This window comes from Nothoprocta perdicaria, unplaced genomic scaffold (assembly GCF_003342845.1).
Source record: "Nothoprocta perdicaria isolate Ctin4 unplaced genomic scaffold, notPer1 scaffold_138, whole genome shotgun sequence".
Taxonomy (NCBI): Eukaryota; Metazoa; Chordata; class Aves; order Tinamiformes; family Tinamidae; genus Nothoprocta; species Nothoprocta perdicaria.
Window position 1 is genome coordinate 722,311 of NW_020454516.1, and position 7,560 is coordinate 729,870.

The 7,560-nt window shown below is 49.5% G+C and overlaps 1 long non-coding RNA gene across 1 annotated transcript; it reads right to left on the reverse strand.

Moving 5' to 3' along the window:
* Positions 1-4,846: 4,846 nt before the first annotated feature.
* LOC112942904 lies at positions 4,847-6,683 on the reverse strand. The gene is made up of 3 exons (XR_003248480.1): positions 6,552-6,683; positions 5,593-5,754; positions 4,847-4,952 (listed from the first exon to the last, which is right to left on the reverse strand). It is a non-coding gene; the product is annotated as an uncharacterized LOC112942904 (long non-coding RNA).
* Between the last annotated feature and the right edge of the window lie 877 nt (positions 6,684-7,560).

The window sequence follows — 7,560 nt, forward strand, 5'->3', positions numbered from 1 at the left end:
CTTCCCGGAGCCTCTCGTTTTCCTTGGCTCTCCAGCGGGCTCGGTGAGGCCGGAATAAGCCGTTGGCTTGTTCGCATCACGGGGAAATATAAACTGAGGTCAAGAAAACCACAACATCTGGAACGTGAGAAAAGGATTTACTGTTAAGGGCTTAATGAACTCCGAAAATAAAGTTCTCGGCTTTGCTAATTTGTTTGGGCTTCAAAGCGGAATAACACGCAAAGCTGGAAGAAAGTTTTATGGCTCTCCTGGAGAAATAATAATAAAAGAAAGCACATCTGAGCTAAAATTAGAGAGGCAGGACGACAGCAGAGATAGTGATGCGTTCGCAAGCCGATGCCAGGAGGCTCCCACTGGGACCGGCTCCCAGCCACGGGGGAGCAGGGACTGGAGATACGGGGACATTAACAGGCACTGGGCCATGGGAGGCAGATGAAGGCTGGTTGGGAGGAAGGCCCTTGGTATCACGCACATGGGGTGGAGGTTGGGTGCTCAGCATCCCCTGCTTTGCTCCACAGCAGGCACTGGGACACCAGGACACAGCTGGATTTAGGACAGACCTAAGCAGCCCCTTCCCAGGGCTGGTTTGCCCAGGGAAACTCAGGAAACCCGAGCTCCAGCAAACGCCCCTGAGATCCTCCAGCTCGTCCCTGCAGYGCGGAGGGCTTTCACACTGGGAAACCAACCCCATGTCTCCAACACGGCCACAGAGCCGATCCCAGCCCCTCTGCTCCAGTGCAGGCCGGGCCCAGCTGCACTGAGACTGGAGGGGCTGGGCTGGAAAGAGATGGAAGGAGAGGAGGTTCCTGGGATCAGGGTCTAATCTGTAGTGGCACCTGCATCCTCTCTTGGAGTGAAGGCCGTCCCTTGGCCATCCACCATCCGCTCCAGCGGTATTTTACAACCCATCAACAGAGAAGCCCACAGATGAGGTCCATTCTCCACCTGGCACTGCAGGTTGCAGATTCGGACTGCTGGGTGCAAAAAGGGGATTCAACACTTTACAGTGGAGCCCTAGGCCCGTTCCAGCGAGCGAGATCAGGGTCTTCCTAGACGCAGCAGGTCCCTGCAAGCTCAGCTGCATTTGCTCCGCAGAGAGCCGAGAGACACGGGAGTGAAAGAGCATCTGTGGATTGTCACTGAAAYGGCCCTTCTGCGGCCTGCCGCCTGCAGCCGGGGGAGGAACACTGGATTTGGAGTCCTTCTCTTCAGAAAACAGGCGGCGTCTCCCACGCATTTCCACATCTCTGCCTTGCCGGGGCCGTGCAGCAAAGCCAGGCCGGGCTTGGAGCAATCCGCGTCCTTCCTCTAACGCGCAGCATCCAGGCAAACCTTCTCCCGCGCCGCAGTTATTGATTGTGAAATAGCGATTGCTCCCAGCAAGAGCCTTAATTCTTCACGTTAACAGTATCCYCGCATCTGTTCGCCGTAAAGACTTCAACGTGACTTCGGGGAGGAAGGAAGAGAGACCAACTTCACACAAGTTTAATGCCACTATTTCCAAGCACGTGCTCGTAAAAATATTACGTGGGGAAGATGAACTGACGTGCAGATTAAAACACAGCATTTGCTTTGTGCTTCTCTCAGTGACGCCTCCCCTTGCGCCCGTCCCCTTCTGCTCCTGCTCGGGCGGCTCCCGCGGTGCCGGGACCGCAGGAGGACTCCGCTCGCTTCTCCTCCCCGCGGAGGAAAACGGCAAAAATTGACCATTAACTAGGGATTAGCTCATACATTAAATAACGTTGTAAAAGATTTTTATGGCGCGACTTTTAGCAGCTTTAAAGATTGAGGACGTCGAAAGCTCGGGATAAAAGATATCTAAGTATGTATTTTTCTTTTTTTTTGGAGCAGTAACGTGTCTTTAGACAATGTAAAACGGCAAAGCGTCGACATTTACAGCGCAGTGATTCTTATCTGCTAAATATCCTCACTATAATTACCTCATAATAATTACCTAATCCTTATTATTTTGCTTTTAGAATATTTATTTAGACTAGGGTTACTAAAATTCCAAGTAATACAGGGCATGCTGTCATGGCTCTTTATCCAAATGAATCGTAGGCTCTTGTAAACAGTCCTGTGATCTGATTTCCATTGGGACGGGAGTTGTAAAAGGCCAGGGATTTGCAATGGATTTACACGTATACTGTTTCAGTTAAGTTACCAAGGTCGACTTAACAGCCCTTTTCCTCGGAGTCTTAAATATATTTGCCACCCAGCCTCCTTATACCACGTTCAAGGGAACGGGTGGTGCGATTGCAAAGGGCGCTTGAACTCCCCTGGAAACTCCAATTTACATTCTTCTAACCAGCAGGGCAATTCCCCCCGCCGCCTCCTTTTTTGCCTTTTTTTTTTCCTTTATAACAAGCTTTGTAGAGTGGTTAGAAAACCCATTCCCACTAATACGCAGGGCACACGGGCAAGCCACGGGTTTCTTTGAGTTTTGGAAAGGTCACGCAGCTCTCGCAGCTTCAGAGAGCAGCAGAGAACAGCACTGGCCACTAAACTGTGCCACAGATACCAGCCTAGTCCCACGAAGCCCAAGTTTTGTTCCCTGGAAAAAGATACCGGATTACTGACCCACGGTAACAGACAGCTCTTTTCAAGAGCAAAGSTGCTGCAGACTAAATACAAACCAAACAAACATTAACGCCTTTCGACACTTGTTTTCAAAGGTTTGGCTTGCGGTGATCGTGCAGAAAGGTACCAATAATAAAAGCAAACGAAATTCATAGCTAATTCCCAGGTCTAAGTGACTGTCTGATTGTCTCCTTCACTTGGCAAACAATTCCTATTCTAAATGTTGCTTCAGCCACAGATATAATTCCTCTAACACTGCAGAAAGAATCWGATTAAAATATGATACAGAAGCAGCACTTACCTTGGACTGATTAATATGCTTAAGCTGTTACCATGCCACCATGCTTAAAAGCATAAAGATATGCTTTTCTACACTAGTCCATATATATTGATACCTCCTGTGTGCCAGGAAAGTCTCTTTGATTAGTCACACTAAACCATTGCTTAAGTGGTATGAATTTCTCAGGCCTGCACTTTCCATAATCAAGTAATAAATCCTGGGACTAATCATAAGCCCTGCTGCCTTTGCTCCGTGATGTGCAGCAGTTTCAGCGGGGGCTGCCTTGGCCCTACGGACCTGCCTAAGCCAGACACTTTAAATGCAAGCTGGGCCTTAAAGCGAGGRCCTTGGGACGGGGATGCCTAGGCAGATGTTACAGCTCTGAGCGTGTCCTGGCCTCTTCCACTGCTGCCCAGCTCTACTTGAGACGTAGAGCTCAAGCTGAGCTCTACTCGGGGAGGAGGAGCCCGGGCAACAGGTAAACCCAAACACTAGGGGAATCCGGACACGGGCTCCGCGCTCCGGAGCGCCGCGTGCCGGGACGCCGCCCAACACGAAGCTTCCCCATCTCCGAGCGGGAATGATTGTCTGGGAGCAGGAGCGACGCCTGCGCCGCGCTCGAGAGCCCGCCCTGGGCACGCGGGACGCCGGCGCGCTCGCCAGCCCCCGGCCGCCCTCCGTGACAACATTCCTTAGAACGGTGCGTGAAATCCAATCCCATTCTTTTGCACTCAGGTTACCCCGCTCTTGGCTTAAACGCCGTGTTTTTAAGCCAAAATGCAAAGTTAATCTATCATAATGCCCCTCCAGGTGAGATTTATTATAGATCACTTTCTAAAAGCAGCGCGCTCCGTGTGCATGTGCATACCATATCCATCTTATTATTATCCAGTCGAAAAATTCCCAGTGTGTGCAACGCCTCAGATATAAYAGCAGGCATGCCAACAGAATATGACACTTATGCTAATCTGCACCCTGCTGTGCAAAAACATACACAAGGATTCCATTACCACATTCATTAGGCTGCAGTGCACTTCATCTTGAATAGGGATTATGAACTATAATAGAGTGAAAACAGTTGATTGAATCCACTTAGCCAAATCTCTATGACATTAGCCAAATATTTCACTAGGAGGAAGAGCAGGAGCCGAACCTTCCATGCGCGGGACGTGCCGCCTGCTCCCCATCGCTCCTTTTCTTTATTCCCTTTTCCCTTGCTTTTTCCAAGCGGGAAGCAGCATGATCCAAGCGAGCCGAGGGCATGGTGATGCTCACGACCTTGCTCGAGCAGTAATGATGCTTCAAGGCTTCAGCCGGGCTTGGATGGAGGCAAGAGCCGCCGTGCGGCTCCGCGCTCGCGTCTGCTCCGTGCGCGCCGGGCGCCCGTGCGGCTCTCGGTCCCGCGAGGGGCGGGTGCTGAAAGAAAGCAAGCCGGGCCCCAACTATTCCAAATATTGTCAGAAATAATAAAGAACGGAACACAAGTTCCCACTCCAGAAATGTCCGGGAATTTGGTTGTGCCCAGAAGGAAAAAAAAAAAAAGAAAGAAAAGAAAGGAATGAAGCCTCCCCCATGTGGAAGGCTCCACGGAGGGTAATGGAAACCTCCTGCGCTTCACACGCGCTCGCGGCCGGGACTCGCTTGTTTGTATCCTGCCTCTCAATGCCGCAACTAAACAGGACGTTCCTGGGAGCCGCGGCCTCGTGCAACCAAAGAACTGCTGCAACTCGCGGCAGGAACTGCTCGCTGCCCGCCGGCCCCGCTCCAAAGCCAAGGGAAAGAACAGGAAAGCACAGCAGGCCCTTCCAAGCCACCACGTTTTCTTTCTCGCGCACGTCTGACCAACAGTGGAGCACTTACTTGGAGGCGTTTGCTGCTCTCTCCTTTCCCTGGGCGGTCCCTGCTCTTGGGTTTTGGGCTTTTTCACCCAAAATGAGGCAGGTTCCAGTGGGGAYGGTGAGTTTGGCTCTGGGGAGCACCAGGAGGCCACCCTGGAGTGACGGCAGAGGTTGGTGGGACCAGCAAGGTCAGTGGAGCCCGAGAAGACCCATGAYTGGAGGGGTTCCTCTCCAGACCTTCTCCAGATGAATGGCTGTGAAGAAGCCCAGAAGGAATACGGACACAATTACGAGCAGCAGAGCCTAAAGATGGACTAAGCTGACATGAAAGTTGGGCCAACATCAAATTTGGTATCAAAAGCCATGGGAAGGGAAGGGTGAAGTCGGGCAAAGGGAAGGATGATGAGAGTTCGAGACTAGATGGGACTTGGATGAGGGCAAGGTGAGAGGGACCAACCTGGTGCTGGTCATCGGTGAAAGACTGAGCTGATTCAGCTTGGGAAAAAAATATGAATTCCTAGACAAGGAGCAGGAACAAAGACAGCGGAGCATCCCAAAGGGCTCAGGAGAGTGGGTAACTAGTCAGCACTGAGACGTTGGGTCCCGGTGGCAGGAGCTCCTGCAGAGAGGCAGCTACCGGGGCTGGACTCACCGCTGCTCTTATTACCTTTTTTCCCTCTTTTAAATACATGTCCAYGTCACGCGTGGACTTTGTGAAGCCACGCAGTTAGCAGCACCGTCAGCGCACGGGGCGCCGGGGCAGCCTGCTTCATAAATCACCTGCAGCAGCCCGGATCTGGCATTAACGTGGGCAGGCTAAAGCCGCTCCACTTCCTAATCCCTCCAAGTCTCTCCCAAAAATAAACAATTGGGGTTCTGAATACAGGTACTTACTCCGTGAGACGATGAGTGCTCTCTGAAAGGATGATTTCGGTGCGAATTGGGGTAAATCGGTATTTTAGAGTATCAGGCTTTCTGACTGCAGACCTAGTCTTCCTGGAGAAAGTTTTATTGCTGACTTCGCAGGGAATAGGTCTGAGGCCTGTATAAAATATCCTGGAGAAGAAGAATGAGTCTATAAACTCCTGAAGGAAACGTGACTCCCAGAAACGGCGGGAGGAAWAAAGAAGTTTTACAGAACACATAAAACACTTAATTTACTCGTGAGACGGAGCAAACTCTGGGGATGATTTAAAAATAAAAAAAAGATAGAAAGCTGAGGTCCAGCTTCTATTTTTCAACTTTGAAAGATAAGTGGAAGCATCAAACAGGTTGAACGAGGCACCGTTTCCTTGCTACAGGAACAYGGCCCTTTGCACTGAGATTGTAATACAATCCATCCTCTCCGGGACTGCAAAAGCTACAGTGCAAAACTGTGTTTGAAAACCTCTTTTATCATTCATCGTCTCCAGACTGAAATCATTTTTGACAACCTCTGCAGAAAACAAGCAGCTTTCTGGCTACTGGCGAGCCGATTAAAGGGAGGAAACACATGTTCACTGTCAGACAGAGCCCCTGGAGAAAGCATTGACAACCTTTTAACCTCCTTTCCCAGTGAAAGTGCCCAAATGTTTCTCTGGAACAAAACCCCAGCATTGTTTTAAGCATCTTTTCATTTAAGGCACCATATTTTTCAAGATATGTTAAAAGTCAAAGGAATTCCRTTTTAACATGGGCTGCTTCAAAATCAGCTCAATTCCCATGCAAATGGCCATACAAACCACTATTAACGGGGAATATCTTTTTAGGAACCAACTTTTTTTTTTCTTCTTCTTCTTCTTCTTTTCTTTTTCCTTTTTTTCCTTACTGTCTGACCACAGTTTAAATACCAACACATTGAAAAGTTCACTAACCTCTGCAGTGATTTCTCAAAACAAGCCAAAAAGCCGCAGGAGTGAAATTTTCTGAGCAGTAGGAAGGCCGACTAGCAGACGTTATTAGCACTTGGAGCATTCAAATCTGGCCACGGAAACTCTTGGAGCTACGCGATGCTGCGGCAGGAAGCATCACACATTACCAGTGTATTCGTTATCAAGGGAGCCCGTTTCCACTGTATTTAATCATCAGCAATAGGGAAAAATAMATTTTCAGAAGTAAAACAAGGKTTTTTTTTCCCTTTTCTCTTGAAGAAAGGGCTTTCAGAGCAATTGGCCTGCCTCTCTTTGTAGTTAGAAACGTCCACCCAGAGGTTGTTTAACATTTAACCTTGCTATTTTTACCTTAATATCAGCAGCTGGAACAGTTCTGTCTGTTTTGATAAAATGAGACTTTTTTTTCCATGTTCCATATTTGCTTTTACAGCTGAAAGGAACTGTTCCAGCTGAAGGAGGTAACTATAAAACTGCAGCGGTCTCAGCCGCCTGGGAGAGGAGTAGATTATTTGATTAAATGTTCCTGCAAGGAGCTGCGCCGGGCATCGCCCAGCAAAGCCCGGTATTTGCTAAGACTGCGTGCTCTGCAGGCACCAAATCACTGCTGCACGTGGGATTTCTTCCCCCTCTGGCCGGGCTCAGGGCTCTGCAACAACTTACCTGGCCCGGGTTTTTGCATGGGAATGCCCAGGGCTGGGACAAGTTGCACGGGAGACGTCTCCTCTCCCATTATTTCTGCAGGGTTCCCAATGTCCTGACCCTGTCCCACAGCTGCCATTCTGTTTTAAGCAATGCAATTGCTTTAAAGGGGGGCATTTTAATAGAGTTATAAGAGCAGAAGAGGCAGCTTCTCAATGCTTCTCCTTTCCAGACAATGTCCACCGCTCAACTTGGACCATGCTCCCATATCCAAGCGCTTCGCAGCAGCTGGACACTTGAAAAGTCGCATTTTTTCACCTTCTTCTTAAACCCRAAAGGAGACCCCTCCCTT